The following is a 9,387-nucleotide window of genomic DNA, read 5'->3' as shown; positions in this document are numbered from 1 at the left end:
CGCGAAGGCCGCAACCTTCGAGCAGCCCGCGTCACCTCAGCTGTGCCAGTCAGGATGGCCGAGCGGTCTAAGGCGCCAGACTCAAGGCGATGTGCCTTCCTCAGTCAAGGGATTTCTGGTCTCCGAATGGAGGCGTGGGTTCGAATCCCACTTCTGACATAGGCTTTTATTTCGAGTGACATGCCTACCTAAACCGTCTGCCAGCGCAGACTTTTCGACGTCTCCACAAAAAAGGATGCCAGCTCTCAGCCTCGCGCCCGCCGTTTCAGCCACAGCGTGATACAAACAGAGCACCAACCGCGCTCCACCGTGCTGTGCAGGGGGTATAGCTCAGTGGTAGAGCATTTGACTGCAGATCAAGAGGTCCCAGGTTCAAATCCTGGTGCCCCCTAAAACATGCTCACAAGCGGGCCTCTTCGCCAGCTGTGTGCGTCTGCCTGTCTGTTTTACCGTTGTTGTGTCAGCCTGGCAAACCGGCCACTCAGAGACCTGAAAGCAAAAGCCTCAGCTGAAAACGAAATCGAAGGCTGCTCGTCCGCGAAGGCCGCAACCTTCGAGCAGCCCGCGTCACCTCAGCTGTGCCAGTCAGGATGGCCGAGCGGTCTAAGGCGCCAGACTCAAGGCGATGTGCCTTCCTCAGTCAAGGGATTTCTGGTCTCCGAATGGAGGCGTGGGTTCGAATCCCACTTCTGACATAGGCTTTTATTTCGAGTGACATGCCTACCTAAACCGTCTGCCAGCGCAGACTTTTCGACGTCTCCACAAAAAAGGATGCCAGCTCTCAGCCTCGCGCCCGCCGTTTCAGCCACAGCGTGATACAAACAGAGCACCAACCGCGCTCCACCGTGCTGTGCAGGGGGTATAGCTCAGTGGTAGAGCATTTGACTGCAGATCAAGAGGTCCCAGGTTCAAATCCTGGTGCCCCCTAAAACATGCTCACAAGCGGGCCTCTTCGCCAGCTGTGTGCGTCTGCCTGTCTGTTTTACCGTTGTTGTGTCAGCCTGGCAAACCGGCCACTCAGAGACCTGAAAGCAAAAGCCTCAGCTGAAAACGAAATCGAAGGCTGCTCGTCCGCGAAGGCCGCAACCTTCGAGCAGCCCGCGTCACCTCAGCTGTGCCAGTCAGGATGGCCGAGCGGTCTAAGGCGCCAGACTCAAGGCGATGTGCCTTCCTCAGTCAAGGGATTTCTGGTCTCCGAATGGAGGCGTGGGTTCGAATCCCACTTCTGACATAGGCTTTTATTTCGAGTGACATGCCTACCTAAACCGTCTGCCAGCGCAGACTTTTCGACGTCTCCACAAAAAAGGATGCCAGCTCTCAGCCTCGCGCCCGCCGTTTCAGCCACAGCGTGATACAAACAGAGCACCAACCGCGCTCCACCGTGCTGTGCAGGGGGTATAGCTCAGTGGTAGAGCATTTGACTGCAGATCAAGAGGTCCCAGGTTCAATTCCTGGTGCCCCCTAAAACATGCTCACAAGCGGGCCTCTTCGCCAGCTGTGTGCGTCTGCCTGTCTGTTTTACCGTTGTTGTGTCAGCCTGGCAAACCGGCCACTCAGAGACCTGAAAGCAAAAGCCTCAGCTGAAAACGAAATCGAAGGCTGCTCGTCCGCGAAGGCCGCAACCTTCGAGCAGCCCGCGTCACCTCAGCTGTGCCAGTCAGGATGGCCGAGCGGTCTAAGGCGCCACACTCAAGGCGATGTGCCTTCCTCAGTCAAGGGATTTCTGGTCTCCGAATGGAGGCGTGTGTTCGAATCCCACTTCTGACATAGGCTTTTATTTCGAGTGACATGCCTACCTAAACCGTCTGCCAGCGCAGACTTTTCGACGTCTCCACAAAAAAGGATGCCAGCTCTCAGCCTCGCGCCCGCCGTTTCAGCCACAGCGTGATACAAACAGAGCACCAACCGCGCTCCACCGTGCTGTGCAGGGGGTATAGCTCAGTGGTAGAGCATTTGACTGCAGATCAAGAGGTCCCAGGTTCAAATCCTGGTGCCCCCTATAACATGCTCACAAGCGGGCCTCTTCGCCAGCTGTGTGCGTCTGCCTCTCTGTTTTACCGTTGTTGTGTCAGCCTGGCAAACCGGCCACTCAGAGACCTGAAAGCAAAAGCCTCAGCTGAAAACGAAATCGAAGGCTGCTCGTCCGCGAAGGCCGCAACCTTCGAGCAGCCCGCGTCACCTCAGCTGTGCCAGTCAGGATGGCCGAGCGGTCTAAGGCGCCAGACTCAAGGCGATGTGCCTTCCTCAGTCAAGGGATTTCTGGTCTCCGAATGGAGGCGTGGGTTCGAATCCCACTTCTGACATAGGCTTTTATTTCGAGTGACATGCCTACCTAAACCGTCTGCCAGCGCAGACTTTTCGACGTCTCCACAAAAAAGGATGCCAGCTCTCAGCCTCGCGCCCGCCGTTTCAGCCACAGCGTGATACAAACAGAGCACCAACCGCGCTCCACCGTGCTGTGCAGGGGGTATAGCTCAGTGGTAGAGCATTTGACTGCAGATCAAGAGGTCCCAGGTTCAATTCCTGGTGCCCCCTAAAACATGCTCACAAGCGGGCCTCTTCGCCAGCTGTGTGCGTCTGCCTGTCTGTTTTACCGTTGTTGTGTCAGCCTGGCAAACCGGCCACTCAGAGACCTGAAAGCAAAAGCCTCAGCTGAAAACGAAATCGAAGGCTGCTCGTCCGCGAAGGCCGCAACCTTCGAGCAGCCCGCGTCACCTCAGCTGTGCCAGTCAGGATGGCCGAGCGGTCTAAGGCGCCACACTCAAGGCGATGTGCCTTCCTCAGTCAAGGGATTTCTGGTCTCCGAATGGAGGCGTGTGTTCGAATCCCACTTCTGACATAGGCTTTTATTTCGAGTGACATGCCTACCTAAACCGTCTGCCAGCGCAGACTTTTCGACGTCTCCACAAAAAAGGATGCCAGCTCTCAGCCTCGCGCCCGCCGTTTCAGCCACAGCGTGATACAAACAGAGCACCAACCGCGCTCCACCGTGCTGTGCAGGGGGTATAGCTCAGTGGTAGAGCATTTGACTGCAGATCAAGAGGTCCCAGGTTCAAATCCTGGTGCCCCCTATAACATGCTCACAAGCGGGCCTCTTCGCCAGCTGTGTGCGTCTGCCTGTCTGTTTTACCGTTGTTGTGTCAGCCTGGCAAACCGGCCACTCAGAGACCTGAAAGCAAAAGCCTCAGCTGAAAACGAAATCGAAGGCTGCTCGTCCGCGAAGGCCGCAACCTTCGAGCAGCCCGCGTCACCTCAGCTGTGCCAGTCAGGATGGCCGAGCGGTCTAAGGCGCCAAACTCAAGGCAATGTGCCTTCCTCAGTCAAGGGATTTCTGGTCTCCGAATGGAGGCGTGGGTTCGAATCCCACTTCTGACATAGGCTTTTATTTCGAGTGACATGCCTACCTAAACCGTCTGCCAGCGCAGACTTTTCGACGTCTCCACAAAAAAGGATGCCAGCTCTCAGCCTCGCGCCCGCCGTTTCAGCCACAGCGTGATACAAACAGAGCACCAACCGCGCTCCACCGTGCTGTGCAGGGGGTATAGCTCAGTGGTAGAGCATTTGACTGCAGATCAAGAGGTCCCAGGTTCAAATCCTGGTGCCCCCTAAAACATGCTCACAAGCGGGCCTCTTCGCCAGCTGTGTGCGTCTGCCTGTCTGTTTTACCGTTGTTGTGTCAGCCTGGCAAACCGGCCACTCAGAGACCTGAAAGCAAAAGCCTCAGCTGAAAACGAAATCGAAGGCTGCTCGTCCGCGAAGGCCGCAACCTTCGAGCAGCCCGCGTCACCTCAGCTGTGCCAGTCAGGATGGCCGAGCGGTCTAAGGCGCCAGACTCAAGGCGATGTGCCTTCCTCAGTCAAGGGATTTCTGGTCTCCGAATGGAGGCGTGGGTTCGAATCCCACTTCTGACATAGGCTTTTATTTCGAGTGACATGCCTACCTAAACCGTCTGCCAGCGCAGACTTTTCGACGTCTCCACAAAAAAGGATGCCAGCTCTCAGCCTCGCGCCCGCCGTTTCAGCCACAGCGTGATACAAACAGAGCACCAACCGCGCTCCACCGTGCTGTGCAGGGGGTATAGCTCAGTGGTAGAGCATTTGACTGCAGATCAAGAGGTCCCAGGTTCAAATCCTGGTGCCCCCTAAAACATGCTCACAAGCGGGCCTCTTCGCCAGCTGTGTGCGTCTGCCTGTCTGTTTTACCGTTGTTGTGTCAGCCTGGCAAACCGGCCACTCAGAGACCTGAAAGCAAAAGCCTCAGCTGAAAACGAAATCGAAGGCTGCTCGTCCGCGAAGGCCGCAACCTTCGAGCAGCCCGCGTCACCTCAGCTGTGCCAGTCAGGATGGCCGAGCGGTCTAAGGCGCCAGACTCAAGGCGATGTGCCTTCCTCAGTCAAGGGATTTCTGGTCTCCGAATGGAGGCGTGGGTTCGAATCCCACTTCTGACATAGGCTTTTATTTCGAGTGACATGCCTACCTAAACCGTCTGCCAGCGCAGACTTTTCGACGTCTCCACAAAAAAGGATGCCAGCTCTCAGCCTCGCGCCCGCCGTTTCAGCCACAGCGTGATACAAACAGAGCACCAACCGCGCTCCACCGTGCTGTGCAGGGGGTATAGCTCAGTGGTAGAGCATTTGACTGCAGATCAAGAGGTCCCAGGTTCAAATCCTGGTGCCCCCTAAAACATGCTCACAAGCGGGCCTCTTCGCCAGCTGTGTGCGTCTGCCTGTCTGTTTTACCGTTGTTGTGTCAGCCTGGCAAACCGGCCACTCAGAGACCTGAAAGCAAAAGCCTCAGCTGAAAACGAAATCGAAGGCTGCTCGTCCGCGAAGGCCGCAACCTTCGAGCAGCCCGCGTCACCTCAGCTGTGCCAGTCAGGATGGCCGAGCGGTCTAAGGCGCCAGACTCAAGGCGATGTGCCTTCCTCAGTCAAGGGATTTCTGGTCTCCGAATGGAGGCGTGGGTTCGAATCCCACTTCTGACATAGGCTTTTATTTCGAGTGACATGCCTACCTAAACCGTCTGCCAGCGCAGACTTTTCGACGTCTCCACAAAAAAGGATGCCAGCTCTCAGCCTCGCGCCCGCCGTTTCAGCCACAGCGTGATACAAACAGAGCACCAACCGCGCTCCACCGTGCTGTGCAGGGGGTATAGCTCAGTGGTAGAGCATTTGACTGCAGATCAAGAGGTCCCAGGTTCAATTCCTGGTGCCCCCTAAAACATGCTCACAAGCGGGCCTCTTCGCCAGCTGTGTGCGTCTGCCTGTCTGTTTTACCGTTGTTGTGTCAGCCTGGCAAACCGGCCACTCAGAGACCTGAAAGCAAAAGCCTCAGCTGAAAACGAAATCGAAGGCTGCTCGTCCGCGAAGGCCGCAACCTTCGAGCAGCCCGCGTCACCTCAGCTGTGCCAGTCAGGATGGCCGAGCGGTCTAAGGCGCCACACTCAAGGCGATGTGCCTTCCTCAGTCAAGGGATTTCTGGTCTCCGAATGGAGGCGTGTGTTCGAATCCCACTTCTGACATAGGCTTTTATTTCGAGTGACATGCCTACCTAAACCGTCTGCCAGCGCAGACTTTTCGACGTCTCCACAAAAAAGGATGCCAGCTCTCAGCCTCGCGCCCGCCGTTTCAGCCACAGCGTGATACAAACAGAGCACCAACCGCGCTCCACCGTGCTGTGCAGGGGGTATAGCTCAGTGGTAGAGCATTTGACTGCAGATCAAGAGGTCCCAGGTTCAAATCCTGGTGCCCCCTATAACATGCTCACAAGCGGGCCTCTTCGCCAGCTGTGTGCGTCTGCCTGTCTGTTTTACCGTTGTTGTGTCAGCCTGGCAAACCGGCCACTCAGAGACCTGAAAGCAAAAGCCTCAGCTGAAAACGAAATCGAAGGCTGCTCGTCCGCGAAGGCCGCAACCTTCGAGCAGCCCGCGTCACCTCAGCTGTGCCAGTCAGGATGGCCGAGCGGTCTAAGGCGCCAGACTCAAGGCGATGTGCCTTCCTCAGTCAAGGGATTTCTGGTCTCCGAATGGAGGCGTGTGTTCGAATCCCACTTCTGACATAGGCTTTTATTTCGAGTGACATGCCTACCTAAACCGTCTGCCAGCGCAGACTTTTCGACGTCTCCACAAAAAAGGATGCCAGCTCTCAGCCTCGCGCCCGCCGTTTCAGCCACAGCGTGATACAAACAGAGCACCAACCGCGCTCCACCGTGCTGTGCAGGGGGTATAGCTCAGTGGTAGAGCATTTGACTGCAGATCAAGAGGTCCCAGGTTCAAATCCTGGTGCCCCCTAAAACATGCTCACAAGCGGGCCTCTTCGCCAGCTGTGTGCGTCTGCCTGTCTGTTTTACCGTTGTTGTGTCAGCCTGGCAAACCGGCCACTCAGAGACCTGAAAGCAAAAGCCTCAGCTGAAAACGAAATCGAAGGCTGCTCGTCCGCGAAGGCCGCAACCTTCGAGCAGCCCGCGTCACCTCAGCTGTGCCAGTCAGGATGGCCGAGCGGTCTAAGGCGCCAGACTCAAGGCGATGTGCCTTCCTCAGTCAAGGGATTTCTGGTCTCCGAATGGAGGCGTGTGTTCGAATCCCACTTCTGACATAGGCTTTTATTTCGAGTGACATGCCTACCTAAACCGTCTGCCAGCGCAGACTTTTCGACGTCTCCACAAAAAAGGATGCCAGCTCTCAGCCTCGCGCCCGCCGTTTCAGCCACAGCGTGATACAAACAGAGCACCAACCGCGCTCCACCGTGCTGTGCAGGGGGTATAGCTCAGTGGTAGAGCATTTGACTGCAGATCAAGAGGTCCCAGGTTCAAATCCTGGTGCCCCCTAAAACATGCTCACAAGCGGGCCTCTTCGCCAGCTGTGTGCGTCTGCCTGTCTGTTTTACCGTTGTTGTGTCAGCCTGGCAAACCGGCCACTCAGAGACCTGAAAGCAAAAGCCTCAGCTGAAAACGAAATCGAAGGCTGCTCGTCCGCGAAGGCCGCAACCTTCGAGCAGCCCGCGTCACCTCAGCTGTGCCAGTCAGGATGGCCGAGCGGTCTAAGGCGCCAGACTCAAGGCGATGTGCCTTCCTCAGTCAAGGGATTTCTGGTCTCCGAATGGAGGCGTGGGTTCGAATCCCACTTCTGACATAGGCTTTTATTTCGAGTGACATGCCTACCTAAACCGTCTGCCAGCGCAGACTTTTCGACGTCTCCACAAAAAAGGATGCCAGCTCTCAGCCTCGCGCCCGCCGTTTCAGCCACAGCGTGATACAAACAGAGCACCAACCGCGCTCCACCGTGCTGTGCAGGGGGTATAGCTCAGTGGTAGAGCATTTGACTGCAGATCAAGAGGTCCCAGGTTCAATTCCTGGTGCCCCCTAAAACATGCTCACAAGCGGGCCTCTTCGCCAGCTGTGTGCGTCTGCCTGTCTGTTTTACCGTTGTTGTGTCAGCCTGGCAAACCGGCCACTCAGAGACCTGAAAGCAAAAGCCTCAGCTGAAAACGAAATCGAAGGCTGCTCGTCCGCGAAGGCCGCAACCTTCGAGCAGCCCGCGTCACCTCAGCTGTGCCAGTCAGGATGGCCGAGCGGTCTAAGGCGCCAGACTCAAGGCGATGTGCCTTCCTCAGTCAAGGGATTTCTGGTCTCCGAATGGAGGCGTGTGTTCGAATCCCACTTCTGACATAGGCTTTTATTTCGAGTGACATGCCTACCTAAACCGTCTGCCAGCGCAGACTTTTCGACGTCTCCACAAAAAAGGATGCCAGCTCTCAGCCTCGCGCCCGCCGTTTCAGCCACAGCGTGATACAAACAGAGCACCAACCGCGCTCCACCGTGCTGTGCAGGGGGTATAGCTCAGTGGTAGAGCATTTGACTGCAGATCAAGAGGTCCCAGGTTCAAATCCTGGTGCCCCCTAAAACATGCTCACAAGCGGGCCTCTTCGCCAGCTGTGTGCGTCTGCCTGTCTGTTTTACCGTTGTTGTGTCAGCCTGGCAAACCGGCCACTCAGAGACCTGAAAGCAAAAGCCTCAGCTGAAAACGAAATCGAAGGCTGCTCGTCCGCGAAGGCCGCAACCTTCGAGCAGCCCGCGTCACCTCAGCTGTGCCAGTCAGGATGGCCGAGCGGTCTAAGGCGCCAGACTCAAGGCGATGTGCCTTCCTCAGTCAAGGGATTTCTGGTCTCCGAATGGAGGCGTGTGTTCGAATCCCACTTCTGACATAGGCTTTTATTTCGAGTGACATGCCTACCTAAACCGTCTGCCAGCGCAGACTTTTCGACGTCTCCACAAAAAAGGATGCCAGCTCTCAGCCTCGCGCCCGCCGTTTCAGCCACAGCGTGATACAAACAGAGCACCAACCGCGCTCCACCGTGCTGTGCAGGGGGTATAGCTCAGTGGTAGAGCATTTGACTGCAGATCAAGAGGTCCCAGGTTCAAATCCTGGTGCCCCCTAAAACATGCTCACAAGCGGGCCTCTTCGCCAGCTGTGTGCGTCTGCCTGTCTGTTTTACCGTTGTTGTGTCAGCCTGGCAAACCGGCCACTCAGAGACCTGAAAGCAAAAGCCTCAGCTGAAAACGAAATCGAAGGCTGCTCGTCCGCGAAGGCCGCAACCTTCGAGCAGCCCGCGTCACCTCAGCTGTGCCAGTCAGGATGGCCGAGCGGTCTAAGGCGCCAGACTCAAGGCGATGTGCCTTCCTCAGTCAAGGGATTTCTGGTCTCCGAATGGAGGCGTGTGTTCGAATCCCACTTCTGACATAGGCTTTTATTTCGAGTGACATGCCTACCTAAACCGTCTGCCAGCGCAGACTTTTCGACGTCTCCACAAAAAAGGATGCCAGCTCTCAGCCTCGCGCCCGCCGTTTCAGCCACAGCGTGATACAAACAGAGCACCAACCGCGCTCCACCGTGCTGTGCAGGGGGTATAGCTCAGTGGTAGAGCATTTGACTGCAGATCAAGAGGTCCCAGGTTCAAATCCTGGTGCCCCCTAAAACATGCTCACAAGCGGGCCTCTTCGCCAGCTGTGTGCGTCTGCCTGTCTGTTTTACCGTTGTTGTGTCAGCCTGGCAAACCGGCCACTCAGAGACCTGAAAGCAAAAGCCTCAGCTGAAAACGAAATCGAAGGCTGCTCGTCCGCGAAGGCCGCAACCTTCGAGCAGCCCGCGTCACCTCAGCTGTGCCAGTCAGGATGGCCGAGCGGTCTAAGGCGCCAGACTCAAGGCGATGTGCCTTCCTCAGTCAAGGGATTTCTGGTCTCCGAATGGAGGCGTGGGTTCGAATCCCACTTCTGACATAGGCTTTTATTTCGAGTGACATGCCTACCTAAACCGTCTGCCAGCGCAGACTTTTCGACGTCTCCACAAAAAAGGATGCCAGCTCTCAGCCTCGCGCCCGCCGTTTCAGCCACAG

At 56.5% G+C, this 9,387-nt stretch overlaps 32 non-coding genes across 32 annotated transcripts; all 32 read left to right on the top strand.

The window, feature by feature from the left end:
* The first annotated feature begins 48 nt into the window (after nucleotides 1–48).
* Nucleotides 49–159, top strand: trnal-caa (transfer RNA leucine (anticodon CAA)). Its single transcript has 2 exons — nucleotides 49–86; nucleotides 114–159. It is a non-coding gene; the product is annotated as a tRNA-Leu (tRNA).
* Nucleotides 160–319: 160 nt separating this feature from the next.
* trnac-gca (transfer RNA cysteine (anticodon GCA)) lies at nucleotides 320–391 on the top strand. The gene has a single exon. It is a non-coding gene; the product is annotated as a tRNA-Cys (tRNA).
* Nucleotides 392–584: 193 nt separating this feature from the next.
* On the top strand, nucleotides 585–695 carry trnal-caa (transfer RNA leucine (anticodon CAA)). Its single transcript has 2 exons — nucleotides 585–622; nucleotides 650–695. It is a non-coding gene; the product is annotated as a tRNA-Leu (tRNA).
* Nucleotides 696–855: 160 nt separating this feature from the next.
* On the top strand, nucleotides 856–927 carry trnac-gca (transfer RNA cysteine (anticodon GCA)). Its single transcript has one exon. It is a non-coding gene; the product is annotated as a tRNA-Cys (tRNA).
* A 193-nt stretch (nucleotides 928–1,120) lies between these two features.
* trnal-caa (transfer RNA leucine (anticodon CAA)) lies at nucleotides 1,121–1,231 on the top strand. Its single transcript has 2 exons — nucleotides 1,121–1,158; nucleotides 1,186–1,231. It is a non-coding gene; the product is annotated as a tRNA-Leu (tRNA).
* Nucleotides 1,232–1,391: 160 nt separating this feature from the next.
* trnac-gca (transfer RNA cysteine (anticodon GCA)) lies at nucleotides 1,392–1,463 on the top strand. Its single transcript has one exon. It is a non-coding gene; the product is annotated as a tRNA-Cys (tRNA).
* A 464-nt stretch (nucleotides 1,464–1,927) lies between these two features.
* On the top strand, nucleotides 1,928–1,999 carry trnac-gca (transfer RNA cysteine (anticodon GCA)). Its single transcript has one exon. It is a non-coding gene; the product is annotated as a tRNA-Cys (tRNA).
* A 193-nt stretch (nucleotides 2,000–2,192) lies between these two features.
* Nucleotides 2,193–2,303, top strand: trnal-caa (transfer RNA leucine (anticodon CAA)). The gene is made up of 2 exons: nucleotides 2,193–2,230; nucleotides 2,258–2,303. It is a non-coding gene; the product is annotated as a tRNA-Leu (tRNA).
* A 160-nt stretch (nucleotides 2,304–2,463) lies between these two features.
* Nucleotides 2,464–2,535, top strand: trnac-gca (transfer RNA cysteine (anticodon GCA)). The gene has a single exon. It is a non-coding gene; the product is annotated as a tRNA-Cys (tRNA).
* Nucleotides 2,536–2,999: 464 nt separating this feature from the next.
* Nucleotides 3,000–3,071, top strand: trnac-gca (transfer RNA cysteine (anticodon GCA)). Its single transcript has one exon. It is a non-coding gene; the product is annotated as a tRNA-Cys (tRNA).
* Nucleotides 3,072–3,264: 193 nt separating this feature from the next.
* Nucleotides 3,265–3,375, top strand: trnal-caa (transfer RNA leucine (anticodon CAA)). The gene is made up of 2 exons: nucleotides 3,265–3,302; nucleotides 3,330–3,375. It is a non-coding gene; the product is annotated as a tRNA-Leu (tRNA).
* A 160-nt stretch (nucleotides 3,376–3,535) lies between these two features.
* trnac-gca (transfer RNA cysteine (anticodon GCA)) lies at nucleotides 3,536–3,607 on the top strand. The gene has a single exon. It is a non-coding gene; the product is annotated as a tRNA-Cys (tRNA).
* Nucleotides 3,608–3,800: 193 nt separating this feature from the next.
* Nucleotides 3,801–3,911, top strand: trnal-caa (transfer RNA leucine (anticodon CAA)). The gene is made up of 2 exons: nucleotides 3,801–3,838; nucleotides 3,866–3,911. It is a non-coding gene; the product is annotated as a tRNA-Leu (tRNA).
* A 160-nt stretch (nucleotides 3,912–4,071) lies between these two features.
* trnac-gca (transfer RNA cysteine (anticodon GCA)) lies at nucleotides 4,072–4,143 on the top strand. Its single transcript has one exon. It is a non-coding gene; the product is annotated as a tRNA-Cys (tRNA).
* A 193-nt stretch (nucleotides 4,144–4,336) lies between these two features.
* trnal-caa (transfer RNA leucine (anticodon CAA)) lies at nucleotides 4,337–4,447 on the top strand. Its single transcript has 2 exons — nucleotides 4,337–4,374; nucleotides 4,402–4,447. It is a non-coding gene; the product is annotated as a tRNA-Leu (tRNA).
* Nucleotides 4,448–4,607: 160 nt separating this feature from the next.
* trnac-gca (transfer RNA cysteine (anticodon GCA)) lies at nucleotides 4,608–4,679 on the top strand. Its single transcript has one exon. It is a non-coding gene; the product is annotated as a tRNA-Cys (tRNA).
* A 193-nt stretch (nucleotides 4,680–4,872) lies between these two features.
* trnal-caa (transfer RNA leucine (anticodon CAA)) lies at nucleotides 4,873–4,983 on the top strand. The gene is made up of 2 exons: nucleotides 4,873–4,910; nucleotides 4,938–4,983. It is a non-coding gene; the product is annotated as a tRNA-Leu (tRNA).
* Nucleotides 4,984–5,143: 160 nt separating this feature from the next.
* Nucleotides 5,144–5,215, top strand: trnac-gca (transfer RNA cysteine (anticodon GCA)). The gene has a single exon. It is a non-coding gene; the product is annotated as a tRNA-Cys (tRNA).
* Nucleotides 5,216–5,679: 464 nt separating this feature from the next.
* On the top strand, nucleotides 5,680–5,751 carry trnac-gca (transfer RNA cysteine (anticodon GCA)). The gene has a single exon. It is a non-coding gene; the product is annotated as a tRNA-Cys (tRNA).
* Nucleotides 5,752–5,944: 193 nt separating this feature from the next.
* Nucleotides 5,945–6,055, top strand: trnal-caa (transfer RNA leucine (anticodon CAA)). Its single transcript has 2 exons — nucleotides 5,945–5,982; nucleotides 6,010–6,055. It is a non-coding gene; the product is annotated as a tRNA-Leu (tRNA).
* Nucleotides 6,056–6,215: 160 nt separating this feature from the next.
* trnac-gca (transfer RNA cysteine (anticodon GCA)) lies at nucleotides 6,216–6,287 on the top strand. Its single transcript has one exon. It is a non-coding gene; the product is annotated as a tRNA-Cys (tRNA).
* Nucleotides 6,288–6,480: 193 nt separating this feature from the next.
* On the top strand, nucleotides 6,481–6,591 carry trnal-caa (transfer RNA leucine (anticodon CAA)). The gene is made up of 2 exons: nucleotides 6,481–6,518; nucleotides 6,546–6,591. It is a non-coding gene; the product is annotated as a tRNA-Leu (tRNA).
* Nucleotides 6,592–6,751: 160 nt separating this feature from the next.
* trnac-gca (transfer RNA cysteine (anticodon GCA)) lies at nucleotides 6,752–6,823 on the top strand. Its single transcript has one exon. It is a non-coding gene; the product is annotated as a tRNA-Cys (tRNA).
* A 193-nt stretch (nucleotides 6,824–7,016) lies between these two features.
* Nucleotides 7,017–7,127, top strand: trnal-caa (transfer RNA leucine (anticodon CAA)). Its single transcript has 2 exons — nucleotides 7,017–7,054; nucleotides 7,082–7,127. It is a non-coding gene; the product is annotated as a tRNA-Leu (tRNA).
* A 160-nt stretch (nucleotides 7,128–7,287) lies between these two features.
* On the top strand, nucleotides 7,288–7,359 carry trnac-gca (transfer RNA cysteine (anticodon GCA)). Its single transcript has one exon. It is a non-coding gene; the product is annotated as a tRNA-Cys (tRNA).
* Nucleotides 7,360–7,552: 193 nt separating this feature from the next.
* trnal-caa (transfer RNA leucine (anticodon CAA)) lies at nucleotides 7,553–7,663 on the top strand. Its single transcript has 2 exons — nucleotides 7,553–7,590; nucleotides 7,618–7,663. It is a non-coding gene; the product is annotated as a tRNA-Leu (tRNA).
* Nucleotides 7,664–7,823: 160 nt separating this feature from the next.
* On the top strand, nucleotides 7,824–7,895 carry trnac-gca (transfer RNA cysteine (anticodon GCA)). Its single transcript has one exon. It is a non-coding gene; the product is annotated as a tRNA-Cys (tRNA).
* A 193-nt stretch (nucleotides 7,896–8,088) lies between these two features.
* On the top strand, nucleotides 8,089–8,199 carry trnal-caa (transfer RNA leucine (anticodon CAA)). The gene is made up of 2 exons: nucleotides 8,089–8,126; nucleotides 8,154–8,199. It is a non-coding gene; the product is annotated as a tRNA-Leu (tRNA).
* A 160-nt stretch (nucleotides 8,200–8,359) lies between these two features.
* trnac-gca (transfer RNA cysteine (anticodon GCA)) lies at nucleotides 8,360–8,431 on the top strand. The gene has a single exon. It is a non-coding gene; the product is annotated as a tRNA-Cys (tRNA).
* A 193-nt stretch (nucleotides 8,432–8,624) lies between these two features.
* On the top strand, nucleotides 8,625–8,735 carry trnal-caa (transfer RNA leucine (anticodon CAA)). The gene is made up of 2 exons: nucleotides 8,625–8,662; nucleotides 8,690–8,735. It is a non-coding gene; the product is annotated as a tRNA-Leu (tRNA).
* A 160-nt stretch (nucleotides 8,736–8,895) lies between these two features.
* Nucleotides 8,896–8,967, top strand: trnac-gca (transfer RNA cysteine (anticodon GCA)). The gene has a single exon. It is a non-coding gene; the product is annotated as a tRNA-Cys (tRNA).
* Nucleotides 8,968–9,160: 193 nt separating this feature from the next.
* On the top strand, nucleotides 9,161–9,271 carry trnal-caa (transfer RNA leucine (anticodon CAA)). Its single transcript has 2 exons — nucleotides 9,161–9,198; nucleotides 9,226–9,271. It is a non-coding gene; the product is annotated as a tRNA-Leu (tRNA).
* Nucleotides 9,272–9,387: the final 116 nt, after the last annotated feature.

The sequence above is a fragment of the Sardina pilchardus genome, chromosome 8 (assembly GCF_963854185.1).
Source record: "Sardina pilchardus chromosome 8, fSarPil1.1, whole genome shotgun sequence".
In the NCBI taxonomy this organism is placed as follows: domain Eukaryota; kingdom Metazoa; phylum Chordata; class Actinopteri; order Clupeiformes; family Clupeidae; genus Sardina; species Sardina pilchardus.
Note: the sequence above shows the minus strand (reverse complement) of the source record. Positions and strands in the feature narration are given on the sequence as shown.